This window comes from Suncus etruscus, chromosome 2 (assembly GCF_024139225.1).
Source record: "Suncus etruscus isolate mSunEtr1 chromosome 2, mSunEtr1.pri.cur, whole genome shotgun sequence".
Classification (NCBI taxonomy): Eukaryota; Metazoa; Chordata; class Mammalia; order Eulipotyphla; family Soricidae; genus Suncus; species Suncus etruscus.
The window spans coordinates 68,807,065-68,834,944 of NC_064849.1; the positions used below are offsets into that span (position 1 = coordinate 68,807,065).

The following is a 27,880-nucleotide window of genomic DNA, read 5'->3' on the forward strand; positions in this document are numbered from 1 at the left end:
TACTAAAAAGCAGTGATAAAACAAAATAATTTTATTTGTAAAGGCTAGAGAGTAAGTAGAACTAGAGTTAGCAATATTCAAAAGAATCATTAGGTGGCAGCAGTGGATAGGATGTCGACAGGGTCTTTGCAGAAGGTAGCAGTGGTACAAGTTTTGAGGACATTACTGCTCACATATGGGCTGTTAAAGGGTCTCAGCCTGACACTATGCTTTAGATGTTAAAATAAAAGATACTTCACTAAAAAAAAGATACTTCACTACACCCAAATTTTAAAGTAAAAGTAACAGAGCTCAGGATATGCCCACAAGAATATCACAAATAATTATTTACCTGATGTTAAATTTTATGGCTATTATTTCCATATCACCATCCTTGTAGTCTTGGGAAAATAATTACCTATTGTGTGTGTGTTTTTCACTGCTGTATAATCTCTATCTATAGAAGGACAGCACTCAGGGTATGTGCCTTGAATCACAATGATTGCCTCATAGTAGAACCATATTTATTTCTGATAGGGAGTTTCTCATTAGCTACAGGAAATTAGGGCCTAATTTGAGAATCAGTTCAGTGTAAAGACACACAAATGTGGTGCTTCCCAAGTGCACTGGGTCATATCTCCTGGTGTGCAAGGACCTTTCGAGTAATATCTGGGAACACATGGTAGAGGGAGTGCATGTGATGCCACAATAGAACTGAGTTGTGGCATGCCTTGCATGCTAACTAACCCCTGCACTATCTCCCTAACTGCTTGATTTTTTTAAAAAATGATTGACTTAATTTTCCTCTCGGAGAAATTTTTTATTCATTTATAAAATGAGAAAGTTGATTACTTTCTAATTTTAAAATTTTCTTAAGGAAAAGAGATAATTTTCCTAGATTCTGCATTAAAGTCTAGTGTCCATGGAATTGAAGAGATAATTTTGTATTAATTTGTTACATGTGGAAAACTAGGTCACTAAATTCTCTGCATTTCAGTCTCATTGGTTGATATGTCTCATCTCTAAAGGCTTGGCATGTAAACAGATCTAAAGATCACCTCTAGTTAAAGCACTGGAGTGACACAATACAGGAGCCTCACATCCTAAAAGGGCACTTGCTCATTTGAGTTTGGAGGCTTAAATGTTCTAGGCTAAAGAAACAAAGGCATTTTTTTTCTGATTTGAAGAATTTTTACATTTAGGATTTAATAGATCAGCTAATGTTTTCTCAAAAATCTTAGTAGTCTTCACTTCCTAAGACATCTAGAAGTCAAATCCAGCAAGTATACACCATGGACAACTATATCAAATATCTGTCCCCTCCTTCCATCCCAGCTTCCTTATTCAACTCTAAATTTACCCCCCCAAAATGAGGTAAGGTGGAATTGAGAGAAAAAGAGAAACAGATTATTTGTGGTACAGAAGGAAATACCTAGGGGCTGGCGAGATAGTACAGAGGATAGGGTGCTTGCTTTGCATGTGTCAACCTTTGTTGCGTTTCTAGGTCCCCCAAGCACCTCCAGAAATAATTCCTTATTTCAGAGTCAGAGTAGCCCCTGAGCATTGCTGGATATGACCCCAAAACAAACTACAAAAAGTAAATCTACCTAGGCTAAGGGTGCTGAACTTCTCACTTATCCTTAGTCACACACAACCAAATATTTAACTGTCAGTCACCATTTTTTGTCAGTGGAATCTGTTATAGCTGTCACTGGCCAACTTTATCTTTTATCTCAACTCAATCCTTCAATCGTCACAAAAATTATATTCTCTTTCTTTCTCCACAGGCAATTGTTTGTATTCAAGAGATTCAACAAACATTATGTACCATAGAGTTAACTTGACAATTTATGTGAGTTTTTATGGTTACAATTTTCATAAATATAGTTTCACTCTAATATATAATTCAGGATATTATCTCCTAAAGTGAAAGTATAATACACAATGCATAGTTCTCCTTTTATGTCCTCCTTTCTTCTTCTATTTTGATCTTGAGATCGTTCCACTTTGCTTTCAAATAGATCCAAAACTTTCTGAAGAAAATAGTGTCAAAAGGAAGAAACAAACAAAGTTAAAGTTTATTTCCTGTTTATTTTTTATATATTGGAGGAGAGATTTTCCCAAGCATCTCAAGGGGTTACATGTGGTCCTGGGGACCAGTCGAATGCATGCTAGGTATGCACCCTCACCACTATTCTATCTCCCAACCCTTATTTTCTCTTTCTTTTCTTATGAAAATACATACAATTCCCCTACCTAAGGGAGTTATGGGTGCATTCCATTAAATGACTTGCACAGATCTTTGAGGATTTTATCACGATTTACGATTCCCTCTTAAATTTCTACTTAGTTGCATTTCATTAATTTCCCTTTATTCATCTAAGCTATACCCAAAGAAATCCATTTTAATTTTAAACTTTAAAATCTGATTTCTCTTCTTAGTTAGTGAATGTGTGGACCCAAAAGCTTTAAAGGGTGGAACATATTTGTCTGGAATAGATAGCTTGTTAATAACAGTATCTATATAGAAAGACAGAATAACAGAATACCCAGGAGAAAGAATCTTACTAAAATCTGGAAGTTTCCCTTCAACTGAAGATGAGTTCCAGTTGTTTGTTCCTGGAGACGGGTTCCAGCTGCTTGAAATGTGTGGCCAGTCCTCCTTCAATTTATACAATATCAGGTGAATGGGGTGGAGAGAACAGATCTAAAAGTTCCCAAACATAAAAGAGACATGAAAACAAAGGACTATGCTCTCAGAAATATGAAGAGTCATTCACTTTTCTCCTGAAAATGACTGAGTCAAATATTAACGCACTTGGATGGATTAAAGATTTGCTCTGAGAGGACAAGTTTGGTATATGTATTTTATTTAAACACCCTGATTACATACATGATTGTGTTTGGGTTTCAGTCATGTAAAGAACAACACCCATCACCAGTGCAAAATTCCCATCACCAATGTCCCAAATCTCCCTCCTCCCCAACCGACCTCCACCTGTACTCTAGACAGGCTTTCCATTTCCCACATACATTCCCATTATTAGGACAGTTCAAAATGTAGTTATTTCTTTAACTAAGCTCATCACTCTTTGTGGTGAGCTTCATGAGGTGAGCTGTAACTTCCAGCTCTTTTCTCTTTTGTTTCTGAAAATTATTATTGCAAGAATGTTTTTCATTTTTCTTAAAACCCATAAATGAGTGAGACCATTCTGCATTTTTTTTCTCTCTCTCTCTGACTTATTTCATTCAACATAAAGATTCCGTGTACATCCATGTATAGGAAAATTTAATGACTTCATATCTCCTGACAGCTGCATAATATTCCATTGTGTATATGTACCACAGTTTCTTTAGCCATTTGTCTGTTGAAGGGCATCTTTGTTGTTTACAGAGTCTTGCTATGGTAAATAGTGCTGCAATGAATATAGGTGTAAGGAAGGGTTTTGTATTATATTTTTGTGTTCCTAGGGTATATTCCTAGGAGTGGTATAGCTGGATCATATGAGAGCTCGATTTCCAGTTTTTGGAGGAATCTCCATATCGCTTTCCATAAAAGTTGAACTAGACGGAATTTTCACGAGCAGTGGATAAGAGTTCCTTTCTCTTCAAATCCCCACCAGCACTGTTTATTCTCATTCTTTGTGATGTATGCCGATTAGATGTTTTTTTCTTGTGATTTTTTTGTCAGTGCCTTGTATATTTTGGAGATTAGCCCCTTATCTGATGGGTATTGGGTGAATAATTTCTCTCACTCAGTGGGGGGGGGGGGCTCTTCTATCCTGGGCACTATTTCCTTTGAGGTGCAGAAGCTTCTCAGCTTAATATATTCCCATCTGTTAATCTCTGCTTTCACTTGCTTGGAGAGTGCAGTTTCCTCCTTGAATATGCCTGTAGTCTCAATGTCCTGGAGTGTTTTGCCTATGTGTTGTTCTATATATCTTATGGTTTGGGGTCTGATATCAACGTCTTTAATCCATTTGGATTTTACCTTCGTACATGATGTTAGCTGGGGATCTAAGTTCAATTTTTTGCAGGTGGCTAGCCAGTTCTGCCAACTCCACTTGTTGAAGAGGCTTTCTTTGCTTCATTTAGGATTTCTTGCTCCTTTATCAAAAATTAGGTGATTGTATGTCTGGGGAACATTTTCTGAGTATTCAAGCCTATTCCACTGATCTGAGGGCCTGTCCTTATTCCAATACCATGCTATTTTGATAACTATTGTTTTGTAGTACAGTTAAAGTTGGGGAAAGTAATTCCTCCCATATTCTTTTTCCCAATGATTGCTTTAGCTCTTCGAGGGTGTTTATTGTTCCAAACAAATTTCTAAAGTGCCTGATCCACTTCTTTGAAGAATGTCATGGGTATCTTTAGAGGGATCACATTAAATCTGTATAATACCTTGGGGAGAATTGCCATTTTGATTATTTTAATCCTGACAATCCATGAGCAGGGTATGTGTTTCCATTTCAGCCTGCCTTCTCTTATTTCTTGGAGCCTAGTTTTATAGTTTTCTTTAAATGTGTCCTTCACATTTTTATTCAAGTTGATTCCAAGATATTTGAGTTTATGTGGCACTATTGTGAATGGGGTTGTTTTCTTAATGTCCATTTCTTCCTTATTACTATTGGTGTACAGAAAGGCTATTGATTTTTGTATATTAATTTTGTAGCCTGCCACCTTGCTATATGAGTCTATTGTTTCTAGAAGCTTTTTGGTAGAGTCTTTAGGGTTTTCTAAGTAGAGTATCATGTCATCTGCAAACAGTGAGAGCTTGGCTTCTTCCTTTCCTATTTGGATTTCCTTGATATCTTTTTCTTGCCTAATTGCTATAGCAAGTATTTCCAGTGCTATGTTGAATAGGAGTGGTGAGAGAGGACAACCTTGTCTTGTGCCAGAATTTAGTTGGAAGGCTTTTAGTTTTTCTCCATTGAGGATAATATTTGCCACTGGCTTGTGGTAGATGGCCTTAACTATATTGAGAAAGGTTCCTTCCATTCCCATCTTGCTGAGAGTTTTGATCAAGAATGAGTGTTGGAACTTATCAAATGCTTTATCTACATCTATTGATATGATCATGTGGTTTTTATTTTTCTTGTTGTTGATGTAGTGTATTATGTTGATAGATTTACGGATGTTAAACCAGCCTTGCATTTCTGGGATGAAACCTGCTTGATCGTAGTGGATGATCTTCTAAATGAGGCATTGAATCTTATTTGCCAGAATATTGTTGAGGATCTTTGCATCTGTATTCATCAGCAATATTGTTTTGTAATTTTCTTTTTTTGTAGCATCTCTGTCTGGTGTAGGTATCACGGTGATATTGCCTTCATAAAAGCTATTTGAAAGTGTTTCTGTTTGTTCAATTTCATGAAAGAGTCTTGCCAGGATTGGTAGTAGTTCCTCTTGGAAAGTTTGAAAGAATTCATTTGTGAATCCATCTGGGCCTGGGCTTTTGTTTTGGGCAGGCATTTGATTACCGTTTTAATTTCATCAATAGTGATGGGGGTGTTTAGATATGCTACATCCTCTTCCTTCAACCGTGGAAGATTATAAGAGTCCAAGAATTTATCCATTTCTTCCAGGTTCTCATTTTTAGTGGCGTAGAGTTTCTCAAAGTAGATTCTGATTACCCTTTGAATCTCTGCCATATAGTAGTGATCTCTTCTTTTTCATTCCTAATACGAATTATCAAGTTTTTCTCTCTCTCTTTCTTTGTTAGTTTTGCCAATGGTCTATCAATCTTGTTTATTTTTTCAAAGTACCAACTTCTGCTTTTGCTGATCTTTCGGATTGTTTTTTAGGTTTCCACTTCGTTGATTTCTGCTCTCTGCTTTGTTATTTCCTTCTGTCTCCCTATTTTTGAATCCTTTTTTGAGCACTTTCTAGTTCTATTAGCTGTGTCATTAAGCTACTCAGTTAAGTCCCTTCATCCTTCCTGATGTGTGTTTGCAAAGCTATAAATTTTTCTCTCAGTACTGCTTTTCCTGTGTCACATAAGTTCTGATAGTTTGCGTCTTTATTGTCATTTGTTCCAGGAACCTTTTGATTTCCTCCTTGATTTCATCTCGGAGCTACTGGTTATTCGGTATGAGGCTGTTTAACTTCCAGGTGTTAAAGTTTTTCTTCTGTGTCCCTTTGGAATTCACAAAGAATTTCAGAGCCTTGTGTTCAGCGAAGGTAGTCTGCAAAATTTCTATCCTCTTGATATTATGGAGGTATGTTTTATGTGCCAGCATTTAGTCTATCTTGGAGAATGTCCCTTGTACATTGCAGAAGAATTTGTATCATTTTTTCTGGGGATGGAGTGTCCTATATATATCCACTAGGCCTCTTTCTTCCATTTCTCTTTTAAGGTCTAGTATATTCTTGTTGGGTTTAAGTCTGGTTGACCTATCCAGTGTTTACAAAGCTGTGTTGAGGTCCCCCACAATTATTGTGTTATTATTGATATTATTTTTCAGATTTGTCAACAATTGTATTAAATATTTTGCTGGCCCCTCATTCGGTGCATATATGTTTAGGAGATTTATTTCTTCCTGCTCTACATACCCCTTGATTAATATAAAATGTCCATCTTTGTCCCTTACAATCTTCCTGTATATACAGTTTGCATTATCTGATATTATTATGACCACTCCAGCTTTTTTTATGGGTGTTGTTTGTTTGGATAATGTTTCTCCTGCCTTTAATTTTGAGTCTATGTTTGTTCTGACTGTTCAGGTGCGTTTCTTGTAGGCAGCAGAATGTTGGGTTGAGTTTTTGATCCATTTAGCCACTCTGTGTCTCTTAACTGGTGCATTTAGTCCATTGACGTTGAGAGAAAGAATTGTCCTGGGATTTAATGCCATCTTTATATCGAAATTTGGTGTGTCTTTTGGTTAGTCTTGTCTTAAATTGGGTCTTTCAGTTTTTCTCTTAAGACTGGTTTTGAGTCTGTAAAGTTTCTGAGCTGTTTTTTGCCTGTGAAACCATGTATTCTTCTGTCAAACCGGAAAGTGAGTTTTGCTGGGTACAGTATTCTGGGTGAAGCATTCTTTTCACTCAGTCTTGTCACAATATCCCACCACTACTTTCTGGCCTTGAGTGTTTCTGGTGACAGATCTGCTGTAAATGTCAAAGATGCTCCCTTGAATGTAATTTCCCTTTTTTATCTTGCTGTTTTCAGAATTCTCTCTCTATCTGTGGGATTTGTCATTGTGACTAGGATTTTCTCTGGGGTCTCTTTTGGTTGGTACTCTTCGAGCATGCAGGATTTAATCACATATATTCTTTAGCTCTGGAAGTTTCTCTTTAATGATGTTCTTGACCGTTGATTCTTCCTGGAAATTTTCTTCCTGGGTCTCTGGGACTCCATTGATTCTTAAGTTGTTTCTGTTGAGCTTATCATAGACTTCTATTTTCATCTGTTCCCATTCTTTGACTAATTATTCCACTGTCTGTTCATTTGCTTTAAGTTTTTTTCCAATCTCTCCTTCTGTATGGAATTGTTATTTATCTCATCTTCCACAGCACCAAGTCTATTCTCAGCTTCTGTTACCCTCTCCCAGAGCTTATCCATTTTGTCATTCACTTTGTTTACTGAGTTTTTCAAGCCTGTTAGTTGACATGTTATTTCAGTTTGGAGTTTTGTGATTTCTGTCTTCATATTTTCTTGGTTCTTATTAGTGTTCTGTTCAACTCGGTCCATGGTTTCTTTGAGTTCTTTGAGCATCTTCCATATTGCTATTCTAAAGTCCTTATCTGAGAGGTTGATTAGTTGGTTCGTCATTATCTGGTCATCAGAATTATCATCTTCCTTCTCTATGTCTGATGCTGTCCTGCGTTGTTTCCCCATTGTCACACTTGTATTGTGGGTTTTTCTAAGTGTTGTGTTGGTATTCATTGGCTAAGTGATGCAGGCAGCCACACTCCTCTGGCTCCTCCCTTTCTGGATGAGTCGACTTGCCTCCAAGGGAGGGGAGTTCTCCGTGGATGAAGCCTCACACAGGATCAAATCTTAGGCCCAAGCACGCAGCAGAGAAGAAAGTCGGAGTAAAATGCTGGGCTTCAGTGACCCAGCACAGTTCTCAGTGTGATTTTTTCTTCTTGTTAAGATGGTGTTGCTTTCTTAGAAAGAGCGCATGGCCGTGTAGCGAAGCGGAGCTAAGTGCTCTGCTGGAGCCCCTTTTTGGCCTACTCCCAAGAGTTTCACTCAGCAGGACCAGTAGACAGACACACACAGGCTACTCTCACAATTTTTCACAGTCTGGCCCCACTGGGCAGGTGTAGTTTCTTGGATTTTCCCAGCCCGACGTCACAAACAGGGGACCTGGCTTCTGCAAAGTACTGCTTATAGCTGGTTTTTATGTTATGGAGCAGTTTCTTGGTGTTCCTGCCCTAGAATTGGCCTCTGGGAGAGCGAGTTTTCTGGAGCCCCTTTTTGGTCCACTCCCAAGAGGTTCACGTGACAGGACAGTAGACAGACACACACAGGCAGCACTCACAATTTTTCACAGTCGGGCCCCTATGGGCAGGCGTAGTTTCTTGGATTTTCCCAGCCTGATTTCACAAACAGGGGACCTGGCTTCTACAAATTACTGCTTATAGCTGGTTTTCATGTTATGGAGCAGTTCCTTGGTGTTCCCGCCCTAGAATTGGCCTCTGGGAGAGCGAATTTTCTGGAGCCTCTTTTCGGCCCACTCCCAAGAGGTTCACACAGCAGGACAGTAGACAGACACACACAGGCAGCACTCACAATTTTTCCTACCTTTCTCTTATGTTCAGTTTTCATTCTCTTCTCTTTTGCACCTAGATTTTATAGCTAACAGCAATGATCTGAATCGAAAAATTGTTCCTAATCTTGGAGGCAAAACTGCCTTAAAGGAATCTTACCGAGTAAGAAGTGGTCTCCCAGAAGGATGCTTTTATTCACCCATTCGCTTCATAAAAGATTCCTAAAAATAAATAGCTATTCTAAAATTTTCACAGAACTAAAAAAGGCCCTCACAAAATTATGAAATAGCTATTAGTACTCTGACCCTGACTTCAATCTTCCTGCTAGCAAATGATTGCAAAATATTGTTTTTAGTATTCAGGATAAGTCTCTTGTGGACAGAAAACTTAAAACTTAGCTTTCTTTCTTTCTTTCTTTCTTTCTTTCTTTCTTTCTTTCTTTCTTTCTTTCTTTCTTTCTTTCTTTCTTTCTTTCTTTCTTTCTTTCTTTCTTTCTTTCTTTCTTTCTTTCTTTCTTCCTTCCTTCCTTCCTTCCTTCCTTCCTTCCTTCCTTCCTTCCTTCCTTCCTTCTTTCTTTCTTTCTTTCTTTCTTTCTTTCTTTCTTTCTTTCTTTCTTTCTTTCTTTCTTTCTTTCTTTCTTTCTTTCTTTCTTTCTTTCTTTCTTTCTTTCTTTCTTTCTTTCTTTCTTTCTTTCTTGTTCTCTCTCTCTTTCTTTTTCTTTCTTTCTTTCATTCTTTTTTCTCTCTTTCTCTTTCTTGCTTTCTTCCTTCCTTCCTTCTTTCTTTCTTTCTTTCTTTCTTTCATTCTTTTTTCTCTCTCTTTTTCTTTCTTTCTTTCTTTCTTCCTTTCTTTCTTCCTTCCTTCTCTCCTTCTTTCTTTCTTTCTTTCTTTCTTTCTCTTTCTTTCTTTCTTTCTTTCTTTCTTTCTTTCTTTCTTTCTTTCTTTCTTTCTTTTTTCTCTCTCTTTCTTTTTCTTTCTTTCTTTCATTCTTTTTTCTCTCTTTCTCTTTCTTTCTTTCTTTCTTCCTTCCTTCTTTCTTTCTTTCTTTCTTTCTTTCATTCTTTTTTCTCTCTCTTTTTCTTTCTTTCTTTCTTTCTTCCTTTCTTTCTTCCTTCCTTCTTTCCTTCTTTCTTTCTTTCTTTCTTTCTCTTTCTTTCTTTCTTTCTTTCTTTCTTTCTTTCTTTCTTTCTTTCTTTCTTTCTTTCTTTCTTTCTTTCTTTCTTTCTTTCTTTCTTTCTTTCTTTCTTTCTTTCTTTCTTCCTTCCTTTCTTCCTTCCTTCCTTCCTTCCTTCTTTCCTTCTTTCTTTCTTTCTTTCTTTCTTTCTTTCTTTCTTTCTTTCTTTCTATCTTTCTTTCTTTCTTTCTTTCTTTCTTTCTTTCTTTCTTTCTTTCTTTCTTTCTTTCTTTCTTTCTTTCTTTCTTTCTTTCTTTCTTTCTTTCTTTCTTCTCTCTCTTTCTTTCTTTTTCTTTCTTTCTTTATTTCATTCTTTTTTCTCTCTTTCTCTTTCTTTCTTTCTTTCTTTCTTTCTTTCTTTCTTTCTTTCTTTCTTTCTTTCTTTCTTTCTTTCTTTCTTTCTTTCTTTCTTCCTTCCTTCTTTCTTTCTTTCTTTCTTTCATTCTTTTTTCTCTCTTTTTCTTTCTTTCTTTCTTTCTTTCTTTCTTTCTTTCTTTCTTTCTTTCTTTCTTTCTTTCTTTCTTTCTTTCTTTCTCTCTCTTTCTCTCTTTCTTTCTTTCTTTCTTTCTTTCTTTCTTTCTTTCTTTCTTTCTTTCTTTCTTTCTTTCTTTCTTTCTTTCTTTCTTTCTTTCTTTCTTTCTTTCTTTCTTTCTTTCTTTCTTTCTTTCTTTCTTTCTTCCTTTCTTTGTTTTGTTTTTTTTTTTTGTCACACTGGGCAGCACTCAAGGGTTAGTCCTATTTCTATGCTCAGAAATCGCCCCTGGTAGGCACTGGGGACCATATGGGATGAACCACCGTCTTTCTCTATGAAAGGCAAACACCTTACCTCCAGGCTATCTCTCTGGCCCCAAAGAACTTAGCTTTCTTTGTCTAAAACTACTTAGCAGATTTCCACCAAGCATCTAAACTGATATAAAATGTAAAAGAGTGTTAATTATTTTTAATAAAAATTTTTTTCAAAAATTCCTTTACTGTCATCCACATGCTTCTGAGTTTTTTCCCCTATATTTGAGAAATTATAAACTAATGGCAGGTTCCAGCCAGTAAAATCAGTTGCACTTGAAATCATCATTGTAATTTCATGTTACACTTAATACCATGAAGTTCTCACATATGTCATATAACTATAACTATGTCATATAACATAACTATCACTAGAATTGCGTAAAATATTACATAGGTCAGTTTTCTTTCTCTTTTACTTTCTCTTTGTCTTTATCTTTCTCCCTTCCTTTCTCTCCTTTCTTTTATTCTTTTTCTTTTCCCTCACTTTCCCTCCTCTTTTTCCCTCCCTTTCTCCCTCTATTTTTCCTTTTTTTCTTCTACCTTCCCTCCTTTCTTCCTCCCTCTCTCTCTCCCTTTTATTCATTCTTTTTCTTTCTTTTTCTCTTTCCTCATCTTACTCTTCCTTCCTCCCTTTCTCTTTTTTATTTTGCAATGATCAATTATTTTAATGAGTAATGTACATTTTATAAGCAATATTATGATGATAAGCAGAATACCCTTAAGTGAACTATTAAAATTTTTGGCTGATGTCAGTTTGTTTATGCATTAGTCATAAAAAGTTTTATTCTGAAAATAAAAATTTAAATAACTACTTCAGATTGAACATTGCCATGTTAATTAATGTAAACTTTTTTTTAAAGTTCTTAAGTAAGAAGAAAAGGATTTTTCAAAAAATACATAACATAATCTTTTTTTAGTCCTATGATACAATCTTGTATATCCTAAAAAATGATTCACATTTAATTGGTAGTGTTAAAATGTACTTATTTCAGATACAGTTTATGGTTGCCAACATAATACACTGAGTAGCAGTATGCAGACTCAAGCAAATAAATCTCCATTTTAGAACAAGAAATGAAACTCTTTGATATCTGGTAATCAGCCAATGATTTAACACCTATTGAATTCTGATAAAAGACATACTTGTTTTATATTTGGTGCCTATCAATAAGGTCAAAACTGTAAAAAAAAATCAGTGACAAGATCCTGAGTACACTATTCTGTTATCAATGATATTTTCTTTGGGGGGGTGTTTTTTGGGCCACACCCAGTGACGCACAGGGGTTACACCTGGCTATAAGCTCAGAAATTGCTCCTGGCTTGGGGGATCATATAAGACGCTAGGGGATCTATCCGCGGTCTGTCCTAGGCTAGCACTGGCAAGGTGGATCCCTTGCCATTCCTTGCTATCGCTCCGGCTCGGTCAATGATATATGTTAAGTATTATTAAAAAAAATAATGCATTTAGGAACAGGAGAGATAATTTTACTGACTAATTTTTTCTTTTCATATGAGAAAAGCTTGAATTCACTTTCAGTACTACATGACCATCTGAGCATTAACTAAAGCATCCTAAAGCACTGAACTGATTATATAACTGATTAGAATAAGCCTATTGAATATAACTTTCGAGCATGTCTGAATCTATATAAAACATTAAACAAAATTTCAGAATATATGATAGAAAAGCACAAAAAGCCTCATATGAAGAGAAAGAATGATGCAACATAGGACTGAATTCTATACCATAAAAACTTTTCTAGTTCATGATAAGTAATAACCAAAAATGTTTTATCTCGGTATTTTAATCATAAAATGATTTTTTTATTTTTATTTATTTTTTAACCAACTTTATTACATACATGATTGTATTTGGGTATCAGTCATGTAAAGAACACCACCCATCACCAGTGCAACATTCCCATCACCAATGTCCAAAATCTTCCTCCTCCCCACCCAACCCCTGCCTGTACTCTAGACAGGCTTTCTATTTCCCTCGTACATTCTCATTATTAGGATAGTTCAAAACACAGTTTTTTCTCTAACTAAACTCATTTCTGTTTGCAGTGAGATTCATGAGGTGAGCTGTAACTTCCATCTCTTCTCTTTTGTGCCTGAAAATTATTATTGCAAGAATGTCTTTCATTTTTCTTCAAACCCATAGAAGAGTGAGACCATTCTGCGTCTTTCGCTTTCTCTCTGACTTAATTCACTCAGCATAAAAGATTCCATGTACATCCATGTGTAGGAAAATTTCATGACTTCATCACTCCTGACAGCTGCATAATATTCCATTGTGTATATGTACCACAGTTTCTTTAGCCATTCATCTATTGAAGGGTATCTTGGCTGTTTCCAGAGTAGTGCTATGGTAAATAGTGCTGCAAAGAATATAGGTGTAAGAAAGGGTTTTTGTATTGTATTTTTGTGTTCCTAGGGTAAATTCCTAGGAGTGGAATAGCTGGGTCATATGGGAGCTCGATTTCCAGTTATTAGATGAATCTCCATATTGCTTTCCATAAAGGTTGAACTAGACGGCATTCTCACCAGCAGTGGATAAGAGTCCTTTCTCTCCACATCCCCACCAACACTGCTTGTTTTCATTCTTTGTGATGTGTGCCAGTCTCTGTGGTGTGAGGTGGTACCTCATAGTTGTTTTGATTTGCATCTCCCTGATGGTTAGTGATGTGGAGCATTTTTTTCATGTGTCTTTTGGCCATTTGTATTTCTTTTTTGTCAAATTGTCTGTCCATTTCTTCTCCAGAATTTTTGATGGGATTAGATGTTTTTTTCTTGTAAAGTTCTGTCAGTGCCTTGTATATTTTGGAGAATAGCCCCTTATCTGATGGGTATTGGGTGAATAGTTTTTCCCACTCAGTGGGGGGGGGACTCTTGTATTCTGGGTGCTATTTCTTTTGAGGTGCAGAAGCTTCTCAGTTTAATATATTCCCATCTGTTAATCTCTGCTTTCACTTGCTTGGAGAGTGCAGTTTCCTCCTTGAAGATGTCTTTAGTCTCAATGTCCTGGAGTGTTTTACCTACATGTTGTTCTATATATCTTATGGTTTCAGGTCTGATATCAAGGTCTTTAATCCATTTGGAGTTAACCTTCAGACATGATGTTAGCTGGGGGTCTAAGTTCAATTTTTTGCAAGTCGCTAGCCAATTCTGCAAACTCCACTTGTTGAAGAGGCTTTCTTCACTCCATTTAGGATTTCTTGCTCCTTTATCAAAAATAGGTGATTGTATGTCTGGGGAACATTCTCTGAGTTTTCAAATCTATTCCACTGATCTGAGGGTCTGTCTTTATTCCAATACCATGCTGTTTTGATAACTATTGCTTTGTAGTACAGTTTAAAGTTGGGTAAAGTAATTCCTCCCATTTTCTTTTTCTCAATGATTGCTTTAGCTATTCGAGGGTGTTCATTGTTCCAAACGAATCTCAAAAGTGCCTGATCCACTTCTTTGAAGAATGTCATGGGTATCTTTAGAGGGATCACTTAAAATCTGTACAATGCTTTGGGGAGTATTGCCATTTTAATGATGTTAATCCTGCCAATCCATGAGCAGGGTATGTGCTTCAACTTCCGTGTGTCCTTTCTTATTTCTTGAAGCAGAGTTTTATAGTTTTCTTTGTATAGGTCCTTCACATTTTTAGTCAAGTTGATTCCAAGATATTTGAGTTTGTGTGGTACTATTGTGAATGGGGTTGTTTTCTTAATGTCCATTTCTTCCTTATTACTATTGGTGTGTAGAAAAGCCGTTGATTCTTGTGTGTTAATTTTGTAGCCTGCCACCTTGCTATAAGAGTCTATTGTTTCTAGAAGCTTTTTCGTAGAGACTTTAGGGTTTTCTAATAGAGTATCATGTCATTTGCAAACAATGAGAGCTTGACTTCTTCCTTTCCTATATGGATTCCCTTGATATCTTTTTCTTGCTTAATCACTATAGCAAGTACTTCCAGAACTATGTTGAATAGGAGTGGTGAGAGAGGACAGCCTTGTCTTGTGCCAGAATTTAATCTTCCTCCCTTTCTCCTTCCCTCTTTTTCTCTTTCTTTTCTTTTTCTTCTCTCTCTTCCTTCCCTCCATCCTCCCTCCACTCTTCTCCCATTCTTTTCCTCTTTATTTTTTCTCTCCCTCCCTTCTATTTGCCTTTTCTTCCTCCTTCCCTCTCTGTTTCTCCCTCCCTTTCTTTTTTCTTCTTTCTCTCTTCCACTCTACTTTCTCCCTATTTCTTCCTCTTCTATTTTTCTCTTCCGTCTTCCCTACCTTCCTTTCCTTCTCTCCCTCCCTCTCTTTATCCCAACTTTTTTTTCTTTCTTTCTTTCTTTCCTTCTTCCATCATAAAACAACATAATATGTTACAAGTTTCAAAGCTTGAGAAGTGACTTTACTCATCTTTCAGCCTCAGTGTGAGCACTCTTCCCCCCCCCCCCTTTTTTTTTAAATATGGAACGCTTCAGGAATTTGCGTGTCATCCTTGCGCAGGGGTGGGACATGTTAATCTTCTCTGTATTGTTCCAATTTTAGTATATTTGCTGCCAAAGAGAGCATGCAAAGGCCTTTCTTAACATCCTATTCTCTGCCAAAAGGAGTTACACAGTCTGTGGACTCATTTACCAGGTGCACAACCCTGCAAAGGAAAGTTTAGAATAGAAGTTCCAGAATATAAGTTTAATAATAGACTTCAGATGTATCTTGGCATATTCCCCAAAGAAAGGCGTATTTGTATAAAAGGTAATGGTGTTTCTAAAAATAATTAATCACAAGAAAAGAATATGGGGGCCGGAGTGGTGGCACAGCAGTAGGGTGTTTGCCTTGCACATGGCTGACCTAGGACAGACCCCAGGAGTACCATCTGGTTTCCCAACCCAGGAGCAATTTCTAAGTGCATAGTCAGGAGTAGCCCCTGAGCATCACCTGGTGTGGCCCAAAAACAAAAAAAGAAAGAAAAAAGAAAGAAAAGAATATTATGAAAGGCCTCATATTCTTTCTTTCTTTCTTTCTTTCTTTCTTTCTTTCTTTCTTTCTTTCTTTCTTTCTTTCTTTCTTTCTTTCTTTCTTTCTTTCTTTCTTTCTTTCTTTCTTTCTTTCTTTCTTTCTTTCTTTCTTTCTTTCATTCTTTCTTTCTTTCTTTCTTTCTTTCTTTCTTTCTTTCTTTCTTTCTTTCTTTCTTTCTTTCTTTTCTTTCTTTCTTTCTCTTTCTTTCTCTCTCTTTCTCTCTCTCTCTCTTTCTTTCTTTCTCTTTCTTTCTTCCTTCCTTCCTTCCTTCCTTCCTTCCTTCCTTCCTTCCTTCCTTCCTTCTTTCCTTTCTTTCTTTCTTTCTTTCTTTCTTTCTTTCTTTCTTTCTTTCTTTCTTTCTTTCTTTCTTTCTTTCTTTCTTTCTTTCTTTCTTTCTTTCTTTCTTTCTTTCTTTCTTTCTTTCTTCTTTCTTTCTTTCTTTCTTTCTTTCTTTCTTTCCTTCTTTCCTTCCTTCCTTCCTCCTTCCTTCCTTTCTTCCTTCTTCCTCTGTCCCTTCCTTCCTTCCTCCCTCCCTCCTTCCTTCCTCCTTCCTTCCTTCCTTCCTTCCTTCCTTCCTTCCTTCCTTCCTTCCTTCCTTCCTTCCTTCCTTCCTTCCTTCCTTCCTACCTCTTCCTTCCTTCCTTCCTTCCTCCCTCCTTCCTCTTCTTTCTTTCTTTCTTTCTTTCTTTCTTTCTTTCTTTCTTTCTTTCTTTCTTTCTTTCTTTCTTTCTTTCTTTCTTTCTTTCTTTCTTTCTTTCTTTCTTTCTTTCTTTCTTTCTTTCCTTCTTTCTTTCTTTCTTTCTTTCTTTCTTTCTTTCTTTCTTTCTTTCTTTCTTTCTTTCTTTCTTTCTTTCTTTCTTTCTTTCTTTCTTTCTTTCTTCTTTCTTTCTTTCTTTCTTTCTTTCTTCTTCTTCTTCTTCCTTCTTCTTCTTCTTCTTTCTTCTTCTTCTTTCTTCTTCTTCTTCTTCTTCTTCTTCTTCTCCTTCTTCTTCTTCTTCTTCTTCTTCTTCTTCTTCTTCTTCTTCTTCTTCTTCTTCTTCTTCTTCTTCTTCTTCTTCTTCTTCTTCTTCTTCTTCTTCTTCTTTGCCGCTTTCCATTTCCCACCCTATTCTTTCTCCTTTCCCTGCCTCAACACCAAATCCAAATCTTAAAGTATGTTGGAAGGGAGAGGCATGTTATGACCAGTACTTTTGTTCTGAAATATATCTAAGTTTAAAGTCCTTTAGGAGCAAGAAATGGGCCTTGGGGTCCACAAAGCAGGAGCTATTTCTCCATCTAAGTGTGTGTGTGTGTGTGTGTATACACATATACATATATATATAGAACAAAGAAACTTTAGAGTAGCATGCAATAATTAATCATACAGCACTTTAAATAATACATACACTTCAAACCGAAGTTCTAGGGACTGGAGCAATAGCACAGTGGTAGGGCATTGCCTTGCACATGGCTGACCCAGGACAGACCTGTGTTTGATACCCAGCTTCCCATATGGTCCCCCAAGCTAGGAGAAATTTCTGAGCACATAGCAAGAAGTAACCCCTAAGCATCACCAGGTGTGGCCCCAAAACAAAACAAAAAAGACAAAAACAAAGGTTCTAAAAAATTGCCAAGCAGTTCCTTGTTAGCTGCCAGACCCATTGCAACATCCCTATTTCCCCAGTGTTTGGTGATGTATGATGATAGGAGAGGAGAGGGACAGGGGGCTCAATTTCTAGAATTAGTTTAATAGTGCTTCTAAATTAACATTCTAATTAATAAAAATCTCTAAATGGAGTTCAGACTTTTTCAAGGTCAAATTCAAGTCAACCTGAAAAGAAGTGTATTCATGAATATGAGGAAAGGCATGTTCATCTGAAACAGTATTCAGTACACATGATACTGAGAAGTTTACACTGCTGCTTCTTGCTTGTATACCATGTCTTCTTTCCCTGAATGCTCACATTCTGTCCATGAAATGGGAAAACATAACGTAGAAGAAGCTGATAGTAGTTTAGTCATGCATGCCCCTAGGCCATCCCATTGACTGTTGGAGACATAAATAAGGGTACACTCAAGAACAAAGGACTTCACTTCCCATCTGCCCATCAAGACCAGAGTACGAACATTACAGTGAAGTTCCAGGTGAGGGAGGTCCCTGGTAGGCCTGGGACAGTCTCACTTTGGTAAGAATCACCCTTATTTAATGTCCAAGTAGGAGCATCCAGCCAGCATTGGGTTCTCATGGCCCACTATAGTCCACGGAGCAGTTTTTTATATTTTCCTTCAAAGTGTAAGAATGTGATGGCAAAAGAGATCTAGTGAAAACACAGACTTTCTCTCATGCCTCCTTTACTTTTTAACTTAAGTAATGCCTATTTATAATTTTTGTTGTGATTTTGGGTCAAAGTTACTCAAAGCTCAGTGTCTACTCTTATCACTGTACCCCAAGTGTACTTTGGGAGCATGTGGTGGCAGCGATTAAACTGAAGCCTCTTGCATGCAGTGCCTGTGCTCAGTCCATTGAGATATATCTCAGATACCTAATTTTTTAAAATTATTTTTAATAATTTTAATATTTTGGGTTTTTTTTTGGGGGGAGTCACACCTGGCAGAGCTCAGGGGTTACTCCTGACTCTATGCTCAGAAATCGCTCCTGGCAGGCTCGGGGGCCCATATGGGGTGCTGGGATTCAAGCAAGGCAAACACTCTACCTCCATGCTATCTCTCCGGTCCCAGATCCCTAATTTTTTTAATTTTAATTTTGGTTGGGACAGGAGGTACTTGAGATTAGTCGCACATCCTCAAGCATACAAAGCATGCACTGTAATGCAAACCTATTAATATTTGTAGAAAAACATGTGCATAGATATTAAGGCGATCTTAGAATTTCCTGTGTGATAATATTTGATGGTTGTAATGTGGTTATGTAGGCAAGAGTACTTATAATTTAAAAAGCAAATAGTAATTATAGTATTAAGAGATAGAGGACCTAATTACTCTTAAATAGTTTATAAATGTTTATAAATGTTTATAAATGTTATAAATGTTTATAAATGGGGGATGCAGACAAAGCATTCCCTAATTGTTATGCACTATTTCTGAAACATATTATAAAATGTGCCATCTACATTTTTTTCAATGAAGTACATTAAAAAAACTTCATTTTCTGTCAAACAATTTAGTAAATCACTCCCCCTGCCAATAATAAAATTAATAAAATTGGAAAAAGCACATTTATCTTGAGGCTTGTAGTTTTTTTTAATATTTTTTATTATTTTTAAAAATATTTTTATTTATTTAAACATCTTGATTACAAACATGATTGTGATTAGGTTTCAGTCATGTAAAAAACACCCCCCATCTCCAGTGCAACATTCCCATCACCAATGTTCCAAATCTCCCTCCATCCCACCTCTCCACCTATACTCTAGACAGGTTTTGCAGTTCCCTCATTCATTCTTTTTTCTAATATATTTTTTAAGTAACATGATCATATTTGGGTTACAGTCATAACCAGAAACCACCCTTCACCAGTGTAACATTACCCCCTTCCCATCCCTCGCCTGTATTCAAGACCGGCATTCTACTACAATTGTTTTTAAGTTCAATAAATTGTATTTTTTTTTCTTAAAGAATAAAAGTAAAAAAAAAAAAGTAAAGGTGTGATAGTAGCAAGAGCCGTTGTTTGCATAGGTCCAGAAAAATGGGGAAAATGGAAAAAATCCTTGACCTGATTACTAAAAAGGCCTCACCTCAATTAATTGGCATAAGATAGACTCTGGGTTCCAGGCAAACCAGTCCGTCCAACTCCAGTCATTCTCAAGATCTCGGTGAAACTTTTTCACACTTTAGCTATTGTTGGTATCAGATTCTTATATTTAAAGACTCTGGATTCGGTGCATTTCTTTCATCAATGTCAGGCTGATGTGGAGCATCCTTTAGTTTCAGCATACCATTAAATGCGGAGTGATCTGCCCTGCATGCAGACTGTTGCTGAGTCGTCTGGGTGTTGGGGGCACTCTTTGGAGTAAGTCACTGCCAAAGCAGTGGAAGGTCTTCTCTGGTAGAGGCTTGGGTCCTGGTAATGTTGAAGACAATTGTGGTTGTTTCTATAGATGGTATCCATTGTTCAGGTGTGTATGGGCAATGCCCATTCTTCTGAGGCCTGAGCCAAATCATTATGCCAATGTTCAGGGTAAAAGGCCTATTTACATTACCAAATTTGTGTCCCCATCTCTATTAGATAAGAACTTGTTTGCATATGTATTATTTCCCCATTTTAATGTGCCTATACAAAAGAGAAGCAATGCCACAAGATATTGTTGATGCATCTGGGGGCTGACGAATAAAGTCCAACATTTCCCGTAACTTGGTACAAACATGAAATCTATACAGAAATACTCTTCTACCAGTATTGCTTATAAAACAGATCTCAAAGAGGGGAAAATCAAACAATCAAATAACAAATCCACTGGGCAAAATTGTCACTATATGAGGATATTCGAAAAGAGTTATAGATGTTAAGGGAATACATCTGAGATATACAAAGGAGATACACGTGACCATTTTATGTTTTAGAAATAGTTAAGAGGGAGGGGGTGTTTCCGAAACACCACATTGGTCTGTGATTGGACAAAACAAAGAAAGCATGGAGCCATGTCCTCCACTTGTTGCCTGCTGAAGCTTCCGACTCCCCGAGAGGCTCTTGCTTCCTAATTGCTGGAAGTTGAGAGTTCAGCAGTCCCCTCCTAGCCCCTTGCATGAACAAGGAAACCTGGGGTCTCTTTTAAATTGCACCTCACTGGAACCAACGTGCTGGGACCTTGAGCAGGTGTCCAGGAATAACCCTGGGACCGGAGGAAGGAGAGAGAAGGCTGTGGGGGGTGACTGAGGCTGCATCTTCACCTTATGTTGGCCAAAAAGCCTACAGCATGAGACCTTCCCATGACGCATTGCCTGCTGAAGCTTCAGACTCCACCCAAAAATTACTGTGAAAGATACATAATCCACCTTGGCCAAAAAAAAAAAAAAAAATCATTAGTACCGAAAATGGTTAAATGTGTGGTAACAAGAGATGGGAGTGAGAGAGTAAAGGAATAAAAGGATCACATGGACAATGTTCAGAAAATGACTAGCAGATGAAACACAATGATATCCATATGTTTTTTATAATGTTCTGCACGGGGTTTTGCAATGGACAGGTTCAATAAGGAAACTTCCCTGATATATACTAATGCCAGATCCTATTGTGACCCATGTCAAGCACCCCTTTCCTAGGCCTGGTTAAAGCAGCCTTTGGCATGGCCGAGGGCTGCTGAACGCCATGCTGGCAGGACCTCCCAGCTCAGCTCCCAGGAAGGAAAGAGGTTCTTCCCGAGCCTGAAGACCGAGAGGTCGGAGCCCCCTCCCCCACACCCTCCCGTTGGAGATGGGAGGGAAATGGGGCAAGCCTAGGAGCACCCATAAACTCCTCCAAGGGACCCACCTCGCTGGTTTGTCCCGCCATGTGGCCAGGCAAAGCCCTGGAGTACTGGAGGAAGGAGTTAGGGGGTGCCAGGGTGACCCATGTCCCACACCCCCTTCCTAGGCCTGGTTAAAGCAGCCTTTGGCATGGCGGAGGGCTGTTGAACGCCATGCTAGCAGGACCTAGGCTTGTAGTTTCTAAGCTCATATACATTCATCCTAGCATAGGAGCCCTTTAGCCTTAATGAGGTTTTTCTTATTTTGCTGTCTGTGAGTCTGTATCTCTGCACATTTCTCTTCAAGAATGGGGTGGTTGGGTTGAGCAATAGTACAGTAGGTAAGACACAATGCCTTGTAGGCAGCCAAACTAAATTAGATCCCATCACCACATATCATGCCTTGATCCCTGACAGAAATGATTCCTGAGCTCAAAGTCAGACAAACTCTGAGCATCTCCTGGAGAGGCCCAAAAATACAAATACAAAAGAACTTGGTGGAGAAGATAGTATTTGAAGGAAAATGAAGAAAAGCTGTCTAAGTAATCTTATAGTTTTCCTAAAATCTAGCTAAACTTTTAGTCCCTAAGTCCTATTTAGCTAAACTGTTAGTCTCTAAGGTCTAAAATTCATTGTCCCTGTGCTGTTCCCAGGCCCCTCTGGCTCTAAGAACCCCTGCAGCTAAGTAATAAAGCAATGATTAGGGTTTCTTTTTTTGCACAGTTGACCTGGGTTTTTCCCTAACCACATTTCATTCCCAAGTTCACTAGGAGTAATAATTGAGTGCAAAGCCAGGCATAAATCCTGAACACAGACCAGTGTAGGGGAAGGAAGAAAAGAAAGAAAGAAAGAAAGAAAGAAAGAAAGAAAGAAAGAAAGAAAGAAAGAAAGAAAGAAAGAAAGAAAGAAAGAAAGAAAGAAAGAAAGAAAAAAAGAAAAAAAGAAAGAAAGAAAGAAAGAAAGAAAGAAAGAAAGAGAGAAAGAAAGAGAGAGAGAGAAAGAAAGAAAGAAAGAAAGAAAGAAAGAAAGAAAGAAAGAAAGAAAGAAAGAAAGAAAGAAAGAAAGAAAGAACGAAAAAGAAAGAAAGGAAGAAAGAAAGGAAGGAAGGAAGAAAGGAAGGAAGGAAGGAAGGAAGGAAGGAAGGAAGAAAGAAAGAAAGAAAGAAAGAAAGAAAGAAAGAAAGAAAGAAAGAAAGAAAGAAAGAAAGAAAATAAGAAAGAAAGAAAGAAAGAAAGAAAGAAAGAGAGAAAGAAAGAAAGAAAGAAAGAAAGAGAGAGAGAGAAAGAAAGAAAGAAAGAAAGAAAGAAAGAAAGAAAAAGAAAGAAAGGAAGGAAGGAAGAAAGGAAGGAAGGAAGGAAGGAAGAAAGAAAGGAAGGAAGGAAGGAAGAAAGGAAGGAAGGAAGGAAGAAAGAAAGGAAGGAAGGAAGGAAGAAAGAAAGGAAGGAAGGAAGGAAGAAAGGAAGAAAGAGAAAGAGAAAGAAAGGAAGGACGGAAGGAAGGAAAGGAAGGAAGGAAGGAATGGAAGGAGGGAAGGAAAGGAATGAAGGAAGAAAATGAAGGAAGGAAGAAAGAAAGAAAGATAGAAATAAAGAAAGAAAGAAAGGAAGGAAGGAAGAAAGAGAGAGAAAGAAAGAAAGAAGAAAGAAAGAAAGAAAGAAAGAAAGAGAGAGAGAAAGAAAGAAAGAAAGAAAGAAAGAAAGAAAGAAAGAAAGAAAGAAAGAAAGAAAGAAAGAAAGAAAGAAAGAAAGAAAGAAAGAAAAGCAAGCTTGGTGTGACCCCCCAAAAAATCAGGATAGTAGATTATTTTTTATCATCACCTGGTGAGGTTTGACTATAGTCTGTACCTTGTAAAAAGGACAGATAACTATAGGATATTAATTAAAATAAAGAGGGGCAGTTCTTCTGTTTTTCTTCAGCTGGTATGTTGGGGGCTCTGGGGAGAACAGCTGGCCATAGGCCTCCTGGACTGACCACTTAGTCCAGGGGACTGAGATCCCCCCATGCCATAGTGGTCTTCAGGGCCATGCCAGGTAAATCGAGCCTTGGGGAGAGGGTGGGGGAGACAAATTCCTCCCCTATGCATACTGGAACCCATTCAGGAGTTCTTTTCTTTCTAGTATTCATTTTCAAAAGCATATATACTTTTTAACAACTTCCAAAAATATTCTTAATTCTCGACTGTTTCTAGGGAAAAAAATGGAATTCCCTAGATTTGGAGGATAATATTTAAATAGGTCCCTAAAATCAGTGATATGTAGACTTGACTTCTTTTTTTTTTTTTTTTTATGAGAACAAGGATGCAAAGAAAGAGGACAAGGTAAAGTTACAGTGGAAGGACAATCACCCATAATATTAATCTCAGGAGTCCCCTTGCTGATATCTTAACTTGAAATTTCAGCCAAAGAACCCAAGACCATTAAGATAAATAAGACAGAATCCATGTACAATTACTTTGTCCCTCAAGTCCCCAGATTGTAACACATTATAATATTTCTTAACAGCATACAAGGCAATCTAATGCCATAAAACTTACATAACTCCTTAAACATTACAGGCATGGTATTTTTTTACATTTCATATACATGCATATTAGCTTAAGTTAACCTCAAATTTTAAGTGGGTTCTTTTTAAGAATTAGAATCAAAGGAGCACAGTAAAAGTGGTGTTAGAGTGGCAATTGTTGTTTGCATAGGCCCATCAAAATATGAGGGACATGGAAAGAGATAACCTTGGCCTAAATAAAAAGAGACCCGACCCCTGAAGTTTCCTGGCACAAGACCAACTCTCTAAGCTCCAGGCAAGCTAGATCGTCCAATCCAAGACATTGTCTGTAGTGCCAACACACTTTTATTTTTCGCACAGTCTCTGTTGTTGGTATCATGTTTCTGTATTAAAGATCCTGGAATCTGCATATCCTACATTGAAGTCAGGATGTGGAGCGTCCTCTCGTTTCATCTCACAATCAAACGGCAATGCAGGGAGCCCTGTCCTGGAATCAGGTCGTTGTGGTTGTTAAGTCTTCTCAGTGTTAAGGGAAGTCTCTTTTGAGCAGGTCAATGTCTGAGCAGTGTAGGGTTTTCCGTGGCAGAGGATTACTTCCAGGTGATGTTATAGACAAGCCTGGATGTTTCGTGGATGGCTTCCCTGGTTCAAGGGTGAATGGAAAATACCCTTTCTTCTGAGGTCTGTGCCAGGTCAATGTTCAGGGTGTAAGGTCCCCTTGCACTACAAGATTTGTGTGTTCCAATCTCTATTAGATAGGATCTTATTTGCATGTATAGTATTTTCTCATTTTAATGTGCCTATGCAAAAAAGGAGCAATGCCACATGGTGTTATTGGCGCATATGGGGGCCATAGGAACATTTCCAACAATTCCCATGATATGGTTCAATCATAAGCATTAAACTGGGGGACTCTTTCACCAAAATTCCTTGTTAAACAGCTCAAAGAGAGAAGATAAAAAGTGGTTAGAATCGTCATTGTATAAGACAACATTTAGTAAGAATTATAGTTATCAGAGAAAAAACACAAAATATTCTAAAGAAATACGTGTCCATTTTATGTGTCTTGAAACAGTTTCGGGTTGTTACACACAATGCACGGCTTTGGTCTGTGATTAGGATTGTACACTACTGAAGTTAAAAAGAGTAATGTAGGTTAGTGACGTTTGTGGGGGTTAGAGAGTTAAGGAGTAAAAAAGAGCTTTGTAGGGGTGTGTGAAAGGGCAGAATAAAAAATGAACATTCTAGATATGCAAACCATACTCTCAATAAATGAAGGACACGCGGGGGCGTGAGCCCCTGCGCGGTTCTGTAGTTTTTGGATGCATAGGGAGGAATTTCTCCCCCCCTCCCCCCAGGGCCCGATTAACAAGGCGTGGCCCTGAAGACCCGCCTGGTGTGGGGTGGGATCTTGTTCCCCTGTACTAAGTGGTCAGCCCAGGGGCCTATGGCTAGCTGTCCTGCCCAGAGCCCCCAACATATCAGTCAAAGGGACCAGAAATCCTGGCATGCAGAGTGTTCTGAGCCCAGCCGTGCCTCTGTCAGACTTGACTTCCTATACAGTGGTTCTCTCTGACTGCCAAGCCTAATACATAAACAATTCATCTGTACAATGCATATAGCCCCTCTGATATATTTCCCCTCCTCCACACCAGAGCCCCTTCTACTCCCTCATCACCCAATCCGGATTCATTATCTTCCCCTTAATTAACCCTCTTTACCCTCAGTTCTTTAATTTGTTAGGCACCAAGACCAACCTCTTGCCCCAACAGATACTACCCTTTCACACACCCCTAAAAAGCCCATTATTACTCCTTAACTCTCTCACCTCCAACCATCAGTACCCCACATTTACCCTTTTTACTACACATTTTTAATCACAGACCAAAGTCGTGCATTAGATTTAACAACCCCCAACTGTTTCAAAAGACATAAAATGGACACATATGTCTTTTGAATATTTTATGTGTATTTTCTTTAACAGCTCTAACTCGTTCTAAATATTCTTTTACCGTGACGATTCTACCCACTTTTTATCTTGTCTCCTCTCTATGAGCTGTTCAGTAAGGAATTTTGGTGGAAGAGTCCCTCAGTTTAATGCTTATAATTGAACCATGCCATGGTGATTGTTGGACTTGTTCTTATGGCCCCAGTATGCGCCGATAACACCACTTGGCATTGTTCCTTGTTTGCATAGGCACATTAAATTGGGAAAATACTATGCACACAAATAAGTTCTTATCTAATAGAGATTGGAACACACAAATCTCGTAGAGCAATGGGACCTTACACCCTGAATATTGATATAATGACCTGGCATAGGGCTCAGAAGAATGGGCTTTTACCCCTGAACCAGGGAAGCTAACTACAAAACATTCAAGGTTTTTTATAACAACACCTGGAAGCAATCCTCTACCAGGGAAGAACCTACCACTGCTCTGACATCAACCTGCTCAAAAGAGACTTCTCTTACCACTAAGAAAACTTGACAACAACAACTTAATTGTGAGGTGTAATGAGAGGACGCTCTGCACCATCCTGACTGCAATATAGAATATGCAGATTCCAGGATCTTCAATACAGAAGCATGATACCAACAACAGAGACTGTGTGAAAAATAAAAGTGTATTGGCACTACAGACAATGACCTGGATTGGACAAACTAGTTTGCCAGGAGCCTAGAGTTGGACTTAAGCCAGGAAGCTTCAGGGGTAGGATCTCCTTGTATTTAGGCCAAGGCTTTTCCTTTCCATGTCCCTCATATTTTGGTGGGCCTATGCAAAAAATAATTGCCACTCTAACACCGTTTTTACTGTGCTCCTTGAACTCTAATCCTTAAGAAAAACAACCCACTTAAACTGTTGAGGTTAAATTAAACTAATATGCATGTGCATGGAAATGTAAAAAAAATACTTTGTCTTCAATGTTTAAGGAGTTACATAAGTTTTATGGCTTTAGATTGCTTTGTGTGCTGCTAAGAAATATTATGTACTACAATCTGGGGGCTTGAGGGTCAAAGTAATTCTACATGGGTTCAGTTTTATTTTTCTTAATGTTCTTTGGCTGAAAGTTTAAAGTTAAGATATCAGCAATGGGACTACTGAGAATTCTGTTTATGGGTAATTGTCCTTGCACTGTAACTTTACCTTATTTTCTTTCTTTGCATCTTTGTTCTCATAATTTAAAATAAAAAATTAATAAAAAAAAATAAAGAGGGAATGTTGCACTGAAGAAGGGAGGTATCCTGTTTATGACTGAAACCCAACTACAAACATGCTTGTAATCATGGAGCTTAATTAAATATTTATATAGTTTAAAAAAAGTAATCACCTAAATGTGTCATGCCACTAACTATTGATAATTTTTTAATTATCTTGTAGGGGCTAGGGAGATAGCTTCAACGATGGGAACTCCTTTCACAAGTGGGAAGGAGACTCAGATTCCATTCTCACTCAGCACTGCTGTGTCCTGGAGCATCCTCGAGAACAGCATGCTAAAAATAGTCCCTGGAGCATTGGCTGTGACCCAAACACCACATAAAAGAGTTTTTCCTTTTAATAAATGGTTTTGCAAATGATTATAAATAAATAAATAGGACAGATCACAAAACTCAGATGAGAACTGTGTGGCTCTGCTCTGGTTGATTTCTTTCTTCCCTGTCTTTATTTTTATATCCCCTATTAATATCTTGCATTCCTGTGTTTTCTTGTTATTCTGTATACCAGCAATAACTGAAAATATTAATTTTCTGTCAGTTTTAGGAATCTATATTTTCCATGAGCTCTGCCATTTTTACCCAATAACAACCTTGTTTTCTAGAGTTTGTCAAAAGCTTTTCTCATAAATAGCTCCTAATGATAAAATGTTTCACAATTGTGTGGGTCTCTGGCTCAGTCAGAGCCTATAGACAGGGACATGGGAACATAGTACATTCACTGTGGCAAGATCATGATGAGAAGGTCCGCAGAAGTGACACAGAAGAAGATAAGTTGGCCATTAAAGATACAGGTCACCATTCTGAGGTATACCAATTTGCACAAATTTACCTTCTTCTTCTTCTTCTTCTTCTTCTTCTTCTTCTTCTTCTTCTTCTTCTTCTTCTTCTTTTTTTTGGTTTTGGGCTACACTCAGTGATACTGAGGAGTTACTTCTGGTTCTACAATCAGAAATTACTCCTGCCAGGGACCTGAACAATACTACAGCATTTGCTTTGTATGTCACAAACCAGGGTTTGAGCCTTCCAGGAGTGATTTCTGAGTGTAAAGCCAGGAGTAATCCCT

At 37.7% G+C, this 27,880-nt stretch overlaps 2 protein-coding genes, 1 non-coding gene and 1 pseudogene across 3 annotated transcripts in view; 2 read left to right on the forward strand and 2 right to left on the reverse strand.

The window, feature by feature from the left end:
* LOC126001428 (ribonuclease pancreatic-like) overlaps positions 1 to 27,880 on the forward strand; it is a 189,173-nt gene that overhangs the window by 28,407 nt on the left and 132,886 nt on the right. The gene's annotated exons all lie outside the window — the stretch shown is intronic.
* The window catches only part of LOC126001426 (ribonuclease pancreatic-like), a 459,609-nt gene that overhangs the window by 28,394 nt on the left and 403,335 nt on the right, over positions 1 to 27,880 (forward strand). The window lies entirely within an intron of this gene.
* LOC126001438 (ribonuclease 4-like) overlaps positions 1 to 27,880 on the reverse strand; it is a 117,800-nt pseudogene that overhangs the window by 18,596 nt on the left and 71,324 nt on the right.
* Positions 15,100 to 15,210, reverse strand: LOC126002253 (U6 spliceosomal RNA). Its single transcript, XR_007493010.1, has one exon. It is a non-coding gene; the product is annotated as a U6 spliceosomal RNA (small nuclear RNA).